The sequence below is a fragment of the Chrysemys picta genome, chromosome 18, assembly GCF_011386835.1.
Source record: "Chrysemys picta bellii isolate R12L10 chromosome 18, ASM1138683v2, whole genome shotgun sequence".
In the NCBI taxonomy this organism is placed as follows: Eukaryota; Metazoa; Chordata; order Testudines; family Emydidae; genus Chrysemys; species Chrysemys picta.
Window position 1 is genome coordinate 6,858,436 of NC_088808.1, and position 19,342 is coordinate 6,877,777.

Sequence of the window (19,342 nt, forward strand, 5' to 3'; positions counted from 1 at the left end):
AGATGAAAGGACCCATCCCAGTACAAACTCTGTCCATCCTGGGAAGAAGTGCAACCATTAAAAAGAAGTGTCACCTTCCATTGAACGACATGTCAATGACAGATCCAACTTTCATTTAAAACCTAAAGTAAACTCCCCAATTTTCTCATGGCAACAAATCTCCAACTTGTCCAAGGGCAAAAATTTAACCTGTGACAGAATGCGAAGGTTGCATTTCCTGCAGTTCCCTCTGCAGCAGGGATGGAAGTGTGAATTGAGGACAAGGAAAAAGAGAGAAGTGGCACTCCTTATTTAGAGAACTAGCAGAGGGTCACTACCATAGTTTCATGTGAACGTAAGTTATTGTCTTTTTCTGACTGTAGAAAATGTGCTGACCCAAATTAACCTGCTAAATGATCTGAATAAAGACAGAAGGAAGGAATGAGAAAAAAAATCTCGTTAGCAATTTATGGCCACAGCTGAAGTGGGTCTAATCCTGCTCCCATTGACTTCCCTAAAAGGAGGAGCAGGTCCACATAGCTACTTTTATTGGACTATTGTGTCCAGCTCTGGGCACCAGAGTTCAGGATAGATGGGGACACACTGGAAAAAGAGGCAATAGAAAAGCAACAAAAATAATTAAAGTTGTGGAAAACTTGACCTATGAGGAAAGATTGAAAAAAATGGGTTTGTTTGGTCTGGAGAAGAGAAGACAGGGCGGCGACATGATAACAGACTTGAAGTACATATCAGGTTGTTATAAAGAGGAGGGTGATAAATTATTCTCTTTATCCAGTGAGGACAGAATAAGAAGGAATGGTCTTAAATTGCACCAAGGGATATTTATTTTAGACATTAGGAAAAACTTCCTAACTGTCAGGGTAATTAAGTACTGGCACAAATATTCTAGGGAGGTTGTGGAATCCCCGTCACTGGGGATTTTTAAGAGTGGGTTAGACAAACACCTGTCAGGTATGATCTAGATAATACTTAGTCCTGCCTCAGTGCAAGGGATTGGAGTAGATGACCTACTGAGGTCCTTTCTAATCCTATGTTTTTACAATTCATTGTTTTCTTATTTATCAGAGCCAGTAGAAGCCTTGTCATCTTCCAGCAATTTGCACGTGAAGCCAGAGTGCAAGAAAAGACATTCAAGTATTACAGCTAGTAGTGCCATAAACGCACTATAAACAAACAAAAATGAAGCTTTTCGCCATGGCCCTATAAAAAGGAGTTTGTGATGTTTACCACAGGTGAAATCTGAAAATATTAGGAAGGCATCAGTCATGACAAGAGTTAAAGTTGAGTTCCATTTTGCTCTTGGAGAAGGGAATCAACCTTTTTGTCATGTATGAAAAATACAGCATATCCTCTGCAAACATTCAGCAATTACTCGAAGTGCAGAATGAATTTTCTGAGCATTTACAAGTAAATCTGCTAATTTAGGAGTCAAAATTCATTAAAACCCCTGGGCTGTCGGCGGCGCGCGGACACAAGGGAACCCCAGCTGCCGGCGGCGCGCAGACCCAGGGGAACCCTTGGGCTGCCTGCCAGCAGCTCAGACTCCCTCTCCCTCCAAGCGCAGCAGCCGCTCCATCCCATGCCATTCTTCTCATGGCCGGCGGGGGCACCGGCGGCTGGGCAGAGCTCCGCAGCTCTGCGTACGGCACGTGGCACAAGCCCAGCAACGGGCACGACTCAGCAGGGCTTCTGGAGGAAAGTGGCCGCTGGCTGCCTCCTGGCTCAGCCTCCACGGTCAGCCCCAGCGGGGGGCACGGAGAAGAAAAGAGCCTCAGGCGGCAGTCTGGTGGAGCGGAGGAAGACAGAGGACCCCGACGCCCCTGCCTTGGGCAAGGTAAGCGCTTCCCCACACAGCTCGGCTTCAGGCGCCTGTGCTCCTGCCCCCTTGGTCCTTGGCTGGTCCCTGCTCCTGCTCCCCTTGTGCGTGGGTGGCTGGAAAGGGGCAGCCTGCAGAGCTAAGCTGCCCCAGTGCCCCCCTCTCCCTGCTCCAGCCTCTGTCATGCCCGGTATCTGAGTTCAGGGCTGCCCAGAGGAGGGGGCAAGTGGGACAATTTGCCCCAGGCCCTGCAGGGGCCCCCATGAGTATGTCGGAGGCTCCCCCTGCCCCACGAGTATGTCGGAGGCTCCTGGGAGAGGGGGTAAGCGGCATGGTAAGGGGCCGGGCACCCCCCCAACTCCATCCCCCCTCAGCCCTGACCCCCAGCTCCGAGCCCAGTCCCTCTGAGCCGGAAACTCCCCGGCCCCATCCTCCCCACAGCCCTGACCCCCAGCTCCGAGCCCAGCCCCTCTGAGCCGGATACCCCCCGACCCCATCTCCCCACATCCCTGAGCCCAGCCCCTGTGAGCCGGACACTCCCGAACCCAGAGCCCAGCTCCCCACCTAGCCCTGGACAACAGCAGCACCACCCCCAGGCAGCAACAGCCCATTGGTACCAACCATCACCATCACCCAGCGACAGCCCATTATGTAATTGCAAATGTATACATACCATTACAGCTTTTAATGTTTTTAAATAATGTATGTAGTGTATTTTCAAATTATTACAAATTAATTTTTTAATGAATTTCACTAGTTATTTTTTACATTTCCAAATACATGTTACTATAGTATTGCAACTTTTTTTTATGGAAGGGGCCCCCGAAATTGCTTTGCCGCAGGCCCCCTGAATCCTCTGGGTGGCCCTGTCTGAGTTTTAAGCCCTGCTGCTGTGTTATGCCCGCAACAGGCAGGCCTAAGCCTGTGAGTGACCCCCATAGCAGCTGCCTGAAGAAGTGCTTGGGGGAATCACGCAGAAGGAGCGTGATATTTGTTTGAGTTCTCTCCTCATGGAGGCTGCGCTCCACTTGGTGCAGGACAGCAGTCTCAGCAGGACTCTAGGCCCAGCACCTTGCCTCGGTTTGTAGACTTGTAGTGCACCCCTGTCACCGGGCTCAGTCTGGCACCACTACCCCTCACCAGTGCCCAAGAAGCAGTCAAAAAAGTTGGATGGACTGGTTAGGTTAGTTGTCATGCTGTTGCTTGGCCAATATAGAGACCACTGAATGCATAATATTCCTCTATGATGTTCTGTCCTGAGCAAAATTGGCATGTTATGAGGTAGTGCCTGTGAGGGACTGGTGTCTGTTTATGTCATCCAGCCATTATGTCTTAGGTCTTCGGGGGGGGGGGGGGGGGTCCATCCTGCTTTCATTGGATCAAAGTCAAAGATTATTCTCACAGGGAAGTTAGTAGGCATTTAGAGCAGATGAGCATACCACCACAGAGAGCACTTGGCAACCATTTGAGAGTGTGTGACCTATTTAGTTAGAAAATGGAACTTTTCATTCAAGTTGAGTTTGTACCATTTGATCTTTTTAATCATTTGGAAGTGCATGGCTGGTTGGACAGAATGGGTTCGGCAGCACTCCCAGTCAGATTTTGATATGAAGGAAGGAAGTATACGTGACTAAAAAGGGTGTATTTCTGATTACAATCAACATTGCTTAATTTTAAGGGAAAGTCATCTTGATCTCTTAATCAATATTTACATCAAACAGTTGATGAAATTCAAATAGTGAATTATAGTAAGTGACATGTATTTTCTATTCTTTACTTTTAATAGTGAACAAGAAAAAGAACTGATAGGAATAAAATTTCACTTTTTTTCGTTTTCAGTTGATGCAGCCTCATGGCAGATGAAAAAAAAGGTCTGGGGCACAATTTCCTAAGCGGAAGGCTGATAAGCAAAAAGAAGAAAGAAAGCAAGAAGGTTCGTTTCTGAAATATCTCCATCCACTGGCCAGAGATGAAGGTAGTTCAATGCCAAAGGATCAAGCACAGATGGAGGTGGGGATGGGAGTTTCACAAGTTGAAGAAGAGTTTGAAGAAAATAATCTGAATATTGAAGACAAATCAAATGAGACACGCGAGGATCAAAACTTGGAAGACCGTGAAAGCGAAAATGTCACTCGTTTATATTTGAGCTTTAGTGATTCTGCTACTTGGGCCAAATGCGATGATCAAGTCTGACAAATTCTGGTGGAACATGGGCCGGAACAAGTTCAGCAGTTCGATTTCCCAAAGATAGTAAGCAAAGAAAATTCTCGACAATTTATTACAAACGTAGACTTGTTAATGGAGAAGAAATGCACCGTCAGTGGCTGCATTATTCCACATCAAGTGATTCTGTCTTTTGCTTCTGCTGCAAGTTGTTTGGCAGTAGTACTATTGGCATATCATCTCTTTCTGAAAAAGGCTCAAGGGATTGGAAAAACATGTCTGCAATTCTTTCAAGGCACGAGAAAAGCAGTGAACATTTGACAAATGTTCAAACATGGAAGGAACTTGAACTGCGATTGAAATACAAGAGAACAATCGATGAAGAACATTTGCACTTGATTAAGCAAGAAGAAAAGTATTGGCAGCAAATACTAAAACGTCTGATTGCTTTGGTCAGAGTTCTTGGTGTGCAAAACCTGGCCTTTCGGGGAACACATGAAAAACTGCACACTTCTGGTAACGGGAACTTCCTCCAATTTGTCGAATATCTAGCTTTGTTTGACCCGCTTATGGATGAGCATCTTCGCGGGATTAAGGGCCAGGAGATGCATGTACATTACCTAGGGAAAGACATACAGAATGACCTTATTCAGCTTCTATCCAATGCCATCAAACAAAAAATCCTAGCATCTGCTCGTGCTGCAAAATACTTTTCAATCATTCTGGATTGTACACCAGATGCAGGCCACGTTGAACAAACGACCATGATCATTTGGTTTGTGGATAGGCCTACTTCAGAGACCGAGAATGAGACTGAATCAGTATCCATAGAGGAACACTTCTTGGGATTTGTGTCGCTTACGGAGACAACTGGAGCTGGTATGACAGAAACTATTCTTCACCAGTTAGAAGAGATGTCACTGCCTATAGAAAACTTGCGTGGTCAAGATTATGACAATGGGAGCAATATGAAAGGGAAAGAAAATGGTGTCCAGCGAAGAATTTTAGATATTAATCCATGAGCCTTTTTCATTCCTTGCAGTGCACATTCATTGAATTTGGTTGTTAATGATGCTGCAAAGTGTTGCTTGGAGGCAACCGCCTTCTTTGATTTAGTTCAACGTGTGTATGTGTATTTCTCAGCTTCTACACATCACTGGGAAATTCTAACATGCCACGTATCTAATCTCACAGTTAAACCATTGAGTGAAACAAGATGGGAAAGTCGAATCGATGCCTTGAAACCTCTTTGCTATCAGCTTGGTGACATCTATGATGCTCTGGTAGACATCTATGAAGACACTACTCTAACAGGATCATCTGGCAATACATCACGAGTTGATGCAAAGGCTCTTACAAAAGCCATTTCTAGTTTCAAGTTTCTTGTTTCTCTTGTTTTGTGGTATGACATATTGTTTGAGATCAACATGACTAGCAAACAACTTCAGGTAAAAGAATTCGACATATGTGATGCCATTAATCAGCTTGGAGAAACCAAGAAGTTTCTTGTGGGCCGCAGAAGTGACGCAGCCTTTGAGAAAGCATTGGTAGATGCAGATGAACTTGCGGAGGAGTTGGATGTAACAGCGCTTTTTGAACCAGATCCAATCTTTATTAGAAAGAAGAGAAAGCAGTTCACATATGAAGCAGATGACGAACCTATTTATAATCCGAAAGAAAAATTCAAAGTGAACTTTTACTTTACAGTCATTGACACAGCAATACATTCGGTTGAAGAAAGATTCACATTGATGCAGCAAATTAGTTCAGTATTTGGCTTCATATATGATGTTTAGAGTTTGCAAAATAAAACACCAAAGCAAATTATGGAATATTGCTTGAATCTGGAGAAAGCTTTGCAACATGGTGAATCCAAAGATATTGATGCCTTTGACTTGTGCAGTGAATTGCAAGCTATTGCAAGACGAGTCCAAAGCAGTTCATCACCGCAAGCTGTATTGAACTTCATATGGGAAAATAAGCTGACAGATAGTGTCCCTAACACAGTTATTGCTCTTCGCATCCTCCTGACTCTCCCAGTTTCTGTGGCCAGTGGTGAGCGAAGCTTCTCAAAGCTCAAGTTGATAAAAACATACATGCGAACATCAATGTTGCAACAAAGACTTGTTGGGCTATCTATCTTGTCAATAGAACATGACGTTGCTCACAGCATTGACTTGGAGGAACTTGTTTCTAAATTTGCTAAACTTAAAGCGCGGAAACATAAATTCTAAATTATAACATGTTACTCTGTGACCGTGTATTGTGTATAATGTATGTGATTTATTTGGGGGGGGGCGCAAGGTGGAAGTTTCGCCTAGGGCGCAAAATATCTTTGCACCGTCCCTGGCGGGAGGCCTGGGGAAGAGGCAGAGCAGGAGCTGGAGTAGAACACAGCTGTGAAGGGCAACAGGAAATTTGGTGCCCCAAATTTCCTGGTGCCCTATGCAACTGCGTACTTTGCATATGGATAAGGACGGCCCTGTTTCTAGGCAGAGACAGGCTCCACCTAATGAAGAGAAGGAAGAGCATCTTCACAAGCAGGCTGGCTAACCTAGTGAGGAGGGCTTTAAACTAAGTTCACCAGGGGAAGGAGACCAAAGCCTTGAGGTAAGTGGGGAAGTGGGATACCAGGAGGAAGCATGAGCAGGAGAGCGCAAGAGGGGAGGACTCCTGTTTCATACTGAGAAAGCGGGATGATCAGCGAGTTATCTTAAGTGCCTATACACAAATGCAAGATGCCTGGGAAACAAGCAGGGAGAACTGGCACAGTCACGGAACTATGATATGATTGGAATAACAGAGACTTGGTGGGATAACTCACATGACTGGAGCACTGTCATGGATGGATATAAACTGTTCAGGAAGGACAGGCAGGACAGAAAAGGTGGGGGAGTTGCATTGTATGTAAAAGAGCAGCATGACTGCATGGAGCTCCAGTATGAAACTGCAGAAAAACCTGAGAGTCTCTGGATTAAGTTAAGAAGTGTGAGCAACAAGGGTGATGTCAGGGTGGGAGTCTGCTATAGACCACCAGACCAGGGGCACAAGGCTTTCTTCAGGCAACTAACAGAAGTTACTAGATCGCAGGCCCTGGTTCTCATGGGGGACTTCAATCACCCCAATGTCTGCTGGGAGAGCAATACAGCGGTGCACAGACAATCCAGGAAGTTTTTGGAAAGTGTAGGGGACAATTTCCTTCTGCAAGTGCTGGAGGAACCAACTAGGGGCAGAGCTCTTCTTGACCTGCTACTTACAAACCCTGAAGAATTAGTAGGAGAAGCAAAAGTGGATGGGAACCTGGGAGGCAGTGACCATGAGATGGTCGAGTTCAAGATCCTGACAAAAAGAAGAAAGGAGAGCAGCAGAATACGGATCTTGGACTTCAGAAAAGCAGACTTTGACTCCCTCAGGGAACAGATGGGCAGGATCCCCTGGGAGAATAACATGAGGGGAAAAGGGGTCCAGGAGAGCTGGCTGTATTTTAAAGAATCCTTATTGAGGTTGCAGGAACAAACCATCCTGATGTGTAGAAAGAACAGTAAATATGGCAGGCGACCAGCTTGGCTTAACAGTGAAATCCTTGCTGATCTTAAACAAAAAAAGAAGCTTACAAGAAGCTTGGACAAATGACCAGGGAGGAGTATAAAAATATTGCTCAGGCATGCAGGAGTGAAATCAGGAAGGCCAAATCACACTTGGAGTTGCAGCTAGCAAGGGATGTTAAGAGTAACAAGAAGGGTTTCTACAGGTAAGTTAGTAACAAGAAGGTGGTCAGGGAAAGTGTGGGCCCCTTACTGAATGAGGGAGGCAACCTAGTGACAGAGGATGTGGAAAAAGCTAATGTATTCAATGCTTTTTTTGCCTCTGTCTTCACGAACAAGGTCAGCTCCCGGACTACTGCACAGGACAGCACAGTATGGGGAGAAGTTGATCAGCCCTCTGTGGAGAAAGAAGTGGTTCGGGACTATTTAGAAAAGCTGGACGAGCACAAGTTCATGGGGCCAGATGCGAAGCATCCGAGGGTGCTAAAGGAGTTGGCGGATGTGATTGCAGAGGCATTGGCCATTATCTTTGAAAACTCTTGGTGATCGGGGGAGGTCCCGGATGACTGGAAAAAGGTTAATGTAGTGCCCAACTTTAAAAAAGGGAAGGAGGAGGATCTGGGTAACTACAGGCCAGTCAGCCTCACCTCAATCCCTGGAAAAATCATGGAGCAGGTCCTCAAAGAATCAATTTTGAAGCACTTTGAGGAGAGGAAAGTAATCAGGAACAGTCAGCATGGATTCACCAAGGGCAAGTCATACCTGACTAACCTAATTGCCTTCTACGGTGAGATAACTGGCTCTGTGGATGAGGGGAAAGCAGTGGATGTGTTATTCCTTGACTTTAGCAAAGCTTTTGATACGGTCTCCTACAGAATTCTTGCCAGCAAGTTAAAGAAGTATGGGGTGGATGAATGGACTATAAGGTAGATAGAAAGCTCACTAGATTGTCGGGCTCAACGGGTAGTGATCAACGGCTCCATGTCTAGTTGGCAGCCGACATCAAGCGGAGTGCCCTTGATTATGGGGCCGGTTTTGTTCAATATCTTCCTTAATGATCTGGAGGATGGTGTGGATTGCACCCTCAGCAAGTTTGCAGATAACACTAAACTGGGAGGAGTGGTAGATACGCTGGAGGGTAGGGGTAGGATACAGAGGGACCTAAACAAATTAGGGGATTGGGCCAAAAGAAATCTGATGAGGTTCTACAAGGACAAGTACAGAGTCCTGCACTTAGGATGGAAGAATCCCATGCACTGCTATAGACTAGGGACCGAGTGGCTAGGCAGCAGTTCTGCAGAAAAGGACCTAGGGGTGACAGTGGCCGAGAAGCTGGATATGAGTCAATAGTGTGCCCTTGTTGCCAAGAAGGCTAACAGCATTTTGGGCTGTATACGTTGGGGCATTGCCAGCAGATCGAGGGACGTGATCATTCCCCTCTATTTGACATTGGTGAAGCCTCATCTGGAGTACTGTGTCCAGTTTTGGGCCCCACACTACAAGAAGGATATGGAAAAAATGGGAAAGAGTCCAGCGGAGGGCAAAAAAAATGATTAGGGGGCTGGAGCACATGAGTTATGAGGAGAGGCTGAGGGAACTGGGATTATTTAGTCTGTAGAAGAGAAGAATGAGGGGGGATTTGATAGCTCCTTTCAACTACCTGAAAGGGGGTTCCAAAGAGGATGGATCTAGACTGTTCTCAGTGGTAGCAGATGACAGAACGAGGAGCAATGGTCTCAAGTTGCAGTGGAAGAGGTCTAGGTTGGATATTAGGAAACACTATTTCACTAGGAGGGTGGTGAAGCACTGGAATGGGTTACCTAGGGAGGTGGTGGAATCTCCTTCCTTAGAGGTTTTTAAGGTCAGGCTTGACAAAGCCCTGGCTGGGATGATTTAGTTGGGGATTGGTCCTGCTTTGAGCAGGGGGTTGGACTAGGTGACTTCCTGAGGTTCCCTCCAACCCTGATATTCTATGATTCTATGATTTGCCCCAGAACAGACAAAAGCCAGGTGATTAGAGCTCTCACCTGTAATGTTGCAGACCCAGGTTCAAGTTCTACAAATCAAGGTTGCGTAGTGAACACAGCTGTTGTCTTTAGGACCCCTACCCCATTTGTTGCAGAAATTGGAAGATGTGTACCTATTGCAGGTACTGGGCTGGGCAGGTTGGAAGGTGTGTAGTGAATTAGTCAGGGGACTGCAGGAAGAGAAAGCTTGGTCCCATGGTTAACACATGTTGCTCCTTTTGGCCCAAGGAGCTAACCAATGTTCAGGCTGTTTCTGTTAGAAGGAAAAGTTGTGGGTTGTTTCTGTTAGAAGGAAAAGTTGATAGGTATTTCTTAGGTGCAGTCCAGTTTATTTACAAAGAATGTACACTAAGTCCTGTCTCCCTGAATACAGGAGAAACAAACAGGAGGCAGTTTCCTTGTTTACAATTCCAAGCAGCACTCTGCCCAAAAAGCAATTCCGTCTTCCCCCCAGGGCCATGCTACCAGAGCTTCTCTGGCTGTCTCCCAGCTTTTCTGTTCTACATTTGTGAAGTATTTAGCACACTGGGTGCGAATGTAAATAAATATCATCCAATGTTTTTTTACCCACTGTGCAAAGCTGAAAGGCAAAAGGGGTGAACTAGAATGCCTAGCTATGTAAGAGGACTTTAACCTATAAAAACAGCTATTTCTGAAGCATGATAGGAAATTTAAAAAATGAGATATTGTGATATCTGGATGGAAAGATTAGAGAGTAGAGCTACACCTTAAAGTATTCTGCAGAATTTAGAGAATTTAATGAGTTAACATTCTGAGTGGACAGGACTATAATGTAGAATTTGTATGTCTATACAACCCAACTCAGAAAAATAAAAATGCTGGTAAAGTTTTACTACTATACTCATGATAGTACAATAAGTTCAAAGTAAACCTTTACCTCAATATAACGCTGTCCTCGGGAGCCAAAAAATCTTACCGCGTTATAGGTGAAACCGCATTATATCGAACTTGCTTTGATCCACCAGAGTACGCAGCCCCGCCCCCCCGGAGCACTGCTTTACCGCGTTATATCAGGTCATGTTATATTGGGATAGAGGTGTATAAAGGGAAATCAAAAAGAAAAATCACCAAATCTAGTAAGACATTGGGTTCTGTAATACCCATTGGGTAAAACAGCAGTAATATGGGACTTGACAGAATCACATAATCAACTGATGAAATGTCACACTGGGATATAAAAAAAAGGAGCAATTTCTTGACCATATCATGACTTCTTAGAATATCTAGCCTTAGGTAACACAGTTAAGTAGCCTCTCATCTTAAGTAATATACCAGAGTTGGTTGAAGTAGTAACTATTGTTTAGCCTTTTACTAACAGCCAGCAGTATATAATTCCAGTTAAAGTCTTCATAGGACAGCTCATACCAAAACCAGCAGTGTGACATTAGCCTTTAGAAAGTGGGATATAAAAATAAAAGAAGGAAACTAATTTAAAAGGATACGAAAGTCAAATGTGAAGAAACTAAAATCCTTACTCAACATGGGGGCTACTTAAGGATGTTTTACCATCGAAGTCAGCAAGAAAAAAGAGACAATTCCCTATCCTGATACCCTGGAGGAGAAATTACAGGAAAAAACCTGCTCTGCTCCTGCAGCCTGGCTGACTGCACGAAAGGGTGCATGGGGCTGCACGTATGTCACCTATGTGTAATGTTTGGCAAGTTTGAAAAAGGAGCATAAACTCTGGCAGCTGAAATGTAAGATGGAAATTAAGAAGGCAAAGGGGGAAATGCAAAAAGTAAATAACCAAAGGAATTTAAAAAAAACACCAAAAAAGTCTGTAACAATAACAGAAGGCGGAAGCCTTAAATAGAGTTGTCGGGTGCACTGAACTAGCAGGGAAAGAAGGGAGCTGTTAAGAAAGGATATTACAGAGTAGTCACTTAAGCTCGGATCCACAAAGGGACTAAATCATTATGATGCTCAGCATTGCAATACCTAACTTTTAGGCACCAAGAAAATCACTGGACCAACACGGCGATCCACAAAGCTTGAGTTAAGCACATAGGCTCCCTATACAGTGAATGGAGAGAGTGATCTACAAAAGTCAACGCTCTAGGCAGGGATCACCTAAGTGAACCAAGGAGACATGTCATCCTGAGGTGATAAGCCCCACCTCTCTCAGGGAGATAGGCACATAAGCTCACCAGTAGGAGATACCAGCCAGAGAGATGTGTGCTAATGGAAGATGCCAACCAGAAGAGTGTACCAAGCTCTGCCCCTCTCACGGGGATAAGTGTCTGAGCTAGTCAATGGGAGATTCTGACCACAGGGGGAAGAGGAGTTCTAAGTGGTTCCCTTATCACTTTTAGCCCAGTGGCTAGAGAACTCACCCAGGACGTGGGAGACTCGGGTTCAATTCCATACACACCCCACCTTGTGGGGAGAAAGCATTTGAACAGAAATCTCCCACGCTCCCAGGAGAATGCTCTGCTTGGTGACCAGATGTCCCGATTTTATAGGGACAGTCCTGATATTCAGGGCTTTTTCTTATCTGGGCACCTATTACCTCCCACACTCTGTCCCGATTTTTCATACTTGCTGTCTGATCACCCTAATGCTCTGAACACTGACCAATGGGAGGGCTCCCTCCATCTCTCCTGTGAAGCTGTTCCACTGTGTTTAAATACTTAGTCACTGGGCTAGAAGGAGAGAGCACATGAGAAAGAGAATGATTCCGTAGGCCAGTGCTTAGGGCACACCTCTGGGAGACCCAGGATGAAGTCCCCCTGCTCCACTGACTATTTATGCACAGAGGAACAGCTCCAACGGGGGTTATTGAGGGAGCCTGACACCAGAAAATCCCATAGCTCAGTGGACCGCAGTGATGCCTAGAACTGGGATTTAGGCATCTGGGACTTAGGTGCCCAAGGACCTTTGTGGATCTGGGCTTTAGCTCCTCAGCAACACTCTGCACCACAGAGCAGGATGGCGAGATACCAGCTCTGGACTTACTATTTTTCAAGTAATAAAGAGGAGGTCCTGCCAGACACGGAGGTGGTAGAAAAGGATGTGCTGAAATAATCTGATGAAATACAAGCCAGAACCAACTGGCACTTCATCCAACAGTTCTGAAGGAACTTATGTGTGGAGTGGCTGTGCTGCTAACAAAGATGCAATCTCATTAAAAGAAGCTGTTATACTGGGAGGAAAGTAAATTTTGTACCGTTCTTTAATAAAGATGCTAGGAGTGCTCCTAGGAATTACATGCTAAAGAGCCTTCCTTTTGTACTGGATAGATTAGCCAAAACACAGTAAAGTCAATTTAGTAAAACACAGTTATAAATTCACATGGTATGATGAGGGAAAAAAGCCACTGAGCTTTTGTAAAGGAAAGTGGTGTCTCTTCACTCCTAGAACTATTTGACAGCGTCAGCAAAACGGTGGATAAATGAAAACTAGCTGACAATTTGTACTTGCAAAGCATTTTGACAAAGACCTTCACAAGAAGCTAATAAAGAAAGTAAAGTAGTCACAAGACAAGAGGTAAAGTTCAGACATAGACCAGAAACTGGCTAAGAGACAGAAAACAGAGTGGGAATAAATGGTCAGTTTTCAATACGCAGAGAAGATAACAGTGTCCCACTATTTAGGACTTGTGTTTAATGGATTTAATAGTGCTGGTATGGAGTTCTTGGTCAATCTTTTTTTTTTTTTGACAGAAAATACCTTTTCCACAAAATTGTCATTTTCTAAGGGATCTCCATTTGGGACAAAAAGAAATTTTGAGGTATCAGAATTTCCTGTGGGATGGAAATTCCTATTTTTGACCGGCTCTAGCATTACTAATGATATGGAGAAGGAGAGAACAATCTAGAGCTAAAAATCTGAGATATAATTATTTAGATTAGTCAGGACGAGAGTACGCAGAGGAACTTCAAAAGGACCTACCAAAGGCAGACAAATGGGAAGCATGATGCCAGTTAGATTCAATATAGGCAAGTGCAGGATAACGAACACTGGAAGGAATAATTTGAACTAATGTAACAACAACAACAAATTTTAAACTAAGAAAAGAGACCTGGGATGACTCTGGGCAAGCTCAGTGAAAATCTCTGTCCTATAAAGAAAGAGGCTAGAAAACAATTACTATATTTTAATGCTATTATAAAAAGCACTGCCCCTATGTTGGTTACTGTATTTTAATCTGGTCACTCGGGATGTGAATTTCAAAGGGACTTAAGGGAGTTAGGCACCCAATTCCGATTTAATTTCATGGGGGAGTTGGGTGCATAATGTCCTTAGGTTTATTTGAAAAACCCAGGTGCTCTCTCTAATAAGATAACAGGAGGGGTCAGAGATGGGCAACCACACTGATTAGAGGCACTGCAGAGAGATTTTTAAAAAATTAGACGTTATTAGTTTAGAAAAGAGAAACAGAGGTAACACATACAAAGTATACAAAATAACAAATGGTACAGAGAAAATACTGCAAATTAGATGCTGCTGTTTACTCTCTTAATGAGAGAATGGGGACATTGAAAAGCAAACACATTTAAAACTGAACAAAAAGGAACAGTTTTATACGCTACATAATGAACCCGTGAAACTCACCACCAGAAGATAATGAGGACAAAAGTTTAGTGGGATTCAATCAAGATATCCACTTACATGGATAATGAGGAGAGCAAGTTACCAGGGACAGGATAAAAATATGAAACGGATAGAAATCCTCATGGCTCAGGGCAAACACACTAAGTGTCCTGGGTTTCTTCCCAAACTTCCCCCTGTAGGCAGATTGAATAATTATCCACTACAAAGTTTCTTGAACCTTCCTCTGAAGCATCCGGCAGTGGCCAGTACCAGAGGCAGAACACTACAGTAGATTGATTGCTGCATCCTCACTGGTCTGCTCTAGCAGGGCAGTTCCTACACAACACTTCTGTGGTTTGTCCAGAGTCTATTTGCCCAACCAGCAGGAACACCAAGGCTGGCCTTGGATTGGTGTCTCGTCACCCACAGCAGTACAATCCCTTGCTCTTTGCAATGTTTCTTTACATTAGTTCTCCCTGTCCTCCCTCCCCTGGGAATAGACTAAAGCAACACAGCCTCCTGAGAATGCCGCAGGCTGTTTACTCTCACCATGCAGGGCTGGCTTTAGGCCGATTCAGCCGATTCGGCTGAATTGGGCCCCGCGCTAAGAGGGCCCCGCACCGCAGCTCTCCACCCCGCCCTCAGCTCATTTCCCCCTCCTCTCCTCCCCTGAACGCTCCGCCCCCTGCTCCTCCCCCTCCCCTGCTTCCCGCGAATCAGAGGTTCGCGGGAAGTCTGAAAAGAAGCAGGGGCGGGCAGGCAGCACCAGGTAAGCTGGGGTGGTGGGGGGCGCGAGAAGGGCTCCGGGGAGGCGCGGCCCAGTCCGGCCCTGGTTCCGGCCGAGCACGCAGGCCCCAGCGGCTCTGGCCCGGCCTTGCCCCCGCGGCACGGCTCCGGCACGGCTCGACCCCCGCGGCACAGCTCCGGCCCAGCCCAGCCCGGCCCGGCCCCCGCGGCACGGCTCCGGCACGGCCCGGCCCAGCCCCCGTGGCGTGGCGTGGCGCGGCTCTGGCCCGGCGCGGCCCCCGCAGCGCAGCTCGGCTCCGGGCCAGACCCAAGCCCGGCAACCCCGGCCAGAGCGCGGCTTGATTCCTGGGGGCGGGGCTTGCTGCAAGCCCCGCCCCCAGGAATCGGACCCCGCTCTTGCTAAAGCCGGCCCTGTCACCATGGGATCATGTAATTCTCTTCTACTTTTAGGCATGAAGGGGATTTTTCTCATCATGTCCTCATAGAGCTTCCTTGCACATCCATGTGCATGCGATTGCCCAGTCATTGACTTTCTGCTGCAGTCAAACTCGATCATCGCGTTTCTAGTCCAGCCGACTTCAGTGCGGAGTCTATTAAGGCAACGCCACTTAATCCAGAGCTGATCTGCACTGCGTGGCAGGTGCTCGAGAGGTGGAGCTGGAGCGCACAGGCTACAGGGTTGTTGTCTACTCCTGTTGGCTGTAACTGAACCTTTTTCTGTGTGGGTGACAATGTGAGGGGTTTGCTGGTGGCAAGAAAACTTCGTTGTTACTTCAGTTGACTCGGCATCAGTGTTAGATCATATAGGGGACATCCTGGATCTGTGTATTGCCTTGTGCACTCGACTAACAACGTCCCGGCATATATCAAGAGGAGCAATCCCTGTGAAGATGTAGTGGCGCTTGACAGGGGTAGACGTAAGGCATCCTGTAATATAGTGGCAGTACAGGGTCTGCGGGTATTATCCCCACACTTCACAGGCGTATTCAGTGGAGAAGCAGCAAAGTGCCAGTGGATGGGTCCGCACCCCACTTTGATGTAACCAGCTTGCTGAGAATGTTGTTTCTTATGCTAACCTTAGCTTTTGTTTTCTCGATGTGGGTTTGATGGGAGAGCGTGCGGTCGAGAGTAACACCAGAGTACACAGGATTTATGGAATGAGTACGTTTCATCCCAAGCCAGCTGATGAAGAGGATATGAGGCAACAAATTTGGGAAAGATGGTGCAAAATCTGTTGGAGGGAGAGGAACCAACACAGCATCCTCCCCCAGCCGCTTCATCAGCAGAGAAGTTGCTTCACATGAATATTGCACAGGGCGGCTGGATCAGGACCCATGTTATCGGAGCAACAGAAACCATCTTATAAAGTCATTCCCATTTCAACACTAGTTGTTTGAAGATGAAGAAGTGCTGTCCCTTGCTAACAATGCAATGCCCTATTTAGTTATAAAGAATAACCAGCAATGCAGAGCAGACCATTTCTGCCTAGCCCTCTGATCACAGCTCTATTTCCCAGCACAGTTTGTGTTCCTTTTCAGGTACACAGTAAGTCACATTGCAGAGGTGCAGCATCCTAGAGGGGAGATGTCACTCAGTGAGGCAGCAATCTACAGGACAGTGGACACAGTCTACACAAGCCATGCCACACTCCAGAGAGGTCTATAGAGAAGCAAGGTAGATAGGATTAGGGGCTGAAACATTAATCATAACCAGAGATCTGATCCCAAGGCAGAAGAGAGTTTCAATTACCTATTAGAGCAGGGAAATAATAATGTTCATCAGACTTAGAGTACGGAAAAAGATGAGAAAATACACCACTGGCATCTTCTTATGGCTCATTTTCACCTGCAGAGACCTCCACTAAAACAAGGCCCTTACCCAATGGTTTTCTGTAGTAGAACAGCAGGGTTAGCTGCTGCCACACCGTATTGGTATCCAATGCAAAGCCATACCAGTTAGGAGACCCGTGTTTACAGACAGGGTATTAGTTCCCAAAAACTCTCAGTTGGAGGCTGAGCCCACTGGTTTGAGATGTATTCACACCTCACTGTGTCCCACCACGGTGTAGCCATTAGGTCTCCCCAGTATGTCTGTTCTCTCTCCCTCCCACATCTTATCTTGGCTCTGTCTCTCCCCCCTCCCTTTTCTTCCCCACTTCTTGCCTCTTTTCTGTGTATTTTGAGCGTGTGCGATGAAGTTGTCTGCCTGCTTAAGGGTAGTGGTACCGAGTGATCAACCGAGCCTATCACATGATGGGGCCCTTTAAGGTTTTGAAAGATCAATAAACACAGACCTAGCAGATATTGAGAGTGAGGAAGCAGTCCTGGGAATAGAGTGGTGCTTGGGAGGAAATCCCATCACTGTGTCTTTAAGGTCCCGGGACCAGGCGGGGGTGACGGTGCAAAGACGGTGGGGTAAGGCTCCCTTCATACCCAACCAATTGGGGATGAGCTTGGCGGGTAAGGGGATAAGTATAAATGCTGCCTCCCCACTCCTAGTAGGTGGACCCTAGCAGAAGGCTGACCTGCTGAAACCCTCTGGGCCTGAGAACTAATTGGGGGAAAGGGGACCAGCTGAGTGAGAAGCTGGCTAACTTATCACCCAGCTCCGAGAAGAAGAGCTGGGGACTCCTGTTTTGAGAGAGTGGACCAAGACTCTTCTCTGGAACCAGAGCTGGGTGACCTGGGGCAACTAACTAAAGTGAGTTACACTTGGTAGAAGGACTCAATAAATCAGACTGCACTATGGGGTACAAGTCTTGAGCCTATTTAGTTTGGGTCACTGATTGAAAGAACTGAAAGGGTACTAAATGCAAGCCACCTGCTGGGCCACAAGAGGCCAAAGGGGGGCACGCTGGAGGGCAATACCCCATGACAAATGGTACCGGAAGTGGGATGAGTCCGCCTCTCATCCAGGAAGGGTATCTGAGCAACGAGGCACAAACACTTCCCCTGACTGTGCGATAGTTACCCTCCCATATCTATGTATGCAGGCTCAGTCCCCATTTTTTGATGGCGTCCAGGAATAGGAATTAAACAGTTGCTGCACATGTTGAAAAGGAAAGTGGTGTGGGCCTCATCCGAGCATGTACATTGACGGCAAGCAAAAGGGGTATGTAAGATGGTCTGCCCCATAGCAGGGCCGTCCTTAGGCATACGCAGCTTCGTAGGGCACTATGAAATTTGGGGCATGAAATTGCCCTAAATTTCATGGTGTCCTAGGCAGCTGTGTGCTGCATTCACAGCAGCACCAGCACCAGCAACCAGCCCTATCCCTCAGCCGGCCACCCCTGCAAGGGGCAGGGCCATCCGTAGCGGGCTGTGGGGGCCCGGATAACTCCCTCCACCCTGCCTCTTACCTTTCCCCCCTGCTCCACCCCTGGCCCACCCCCATTCCACCTCTTTCTCCAGTGACCCCACACTCACCGGCAGTGGCGGGAAGCGGAGCAACCCAGCCCCAGCCCGCTCTACTCCACCAGCTCCCAGCTGTGGCGCTCCGCTTCCCGCCGCCGGTGAGTACGGTGAAAGGATCGCCCCCGCACTCACCAGCGGGGGGAAGCGGAGAGACGCTGCCCCAGCCCGCTCCGCTCCGCTACCCTTGCCCTGGCCCTGACCCCAGACATGTTTCTCGGGTTGGGGAAATGACCACCCCCAGCTCTCACCGGCGGCAGGAAGTGAGTCCCGCAGCTGGGAGATGGCGGAGTAGAGCAGGCTGGGGCCGGGCTGCTCCACTTCCCGCTGCTGCCAATGAGTGGGGGGAGATCCCTTCCCCCAAGCAGCCTCCCCTGAGCGACACGGGCTGCTCCCGCCCCCCCCCCCCGCTAATCCTCCAGGCCACTCTGGGCCTGTGGAGCCCCCAAAAGGGCACCCAAATGGCTAGGGATGGCCCTGCCCCATAGGCACAAAAATGGACAGGTGGGCACAGGCTCACAGAACTTTCAGAAAGCTGGGAGGCCCCATATTGTAAGGAGACCTGGCCAGGCGATAGGTGGAAACACATTAGTGCTGAGATAAATCAAAGTACTGTGGGGATCCAATCTGAAACCTAGGACCAATTGGTTCAGGTGTGGGAAAATGGGGCACATAGAAAGGTATGAGCCTGTTAAAAGACTGGATTTGCAAAGGACAGGCTGTGGCTTTGGGGAAGCTAGAAAATGAAGGACAAGTGCGTGTGAGTTACTGAGGGTAACATGTCCTTTAGAACTGGAAAATAGGGTGCTGGGGTTGGGGATGCTAAGTTCCCAGGAATCAGAAGAACCCAGGTATTACTGATAACTGCAATGACAATATTGGCAAATAGCTTTTCAAATTGCAGGCCCAGATGGAGGCTTCCTACCTGGCATTCGGGGCCTGCATAAAGCGGCTTGAAGCGCAAACCCACACACTGAAGTGGAACACTCTCAGGCATTGGAAGACCTGATTGCGTAGTATCAACAAACAGGGCAGATACGGGAAAATGACTGTTCTAAGCCGAGCCATGAAGTTAAGAAG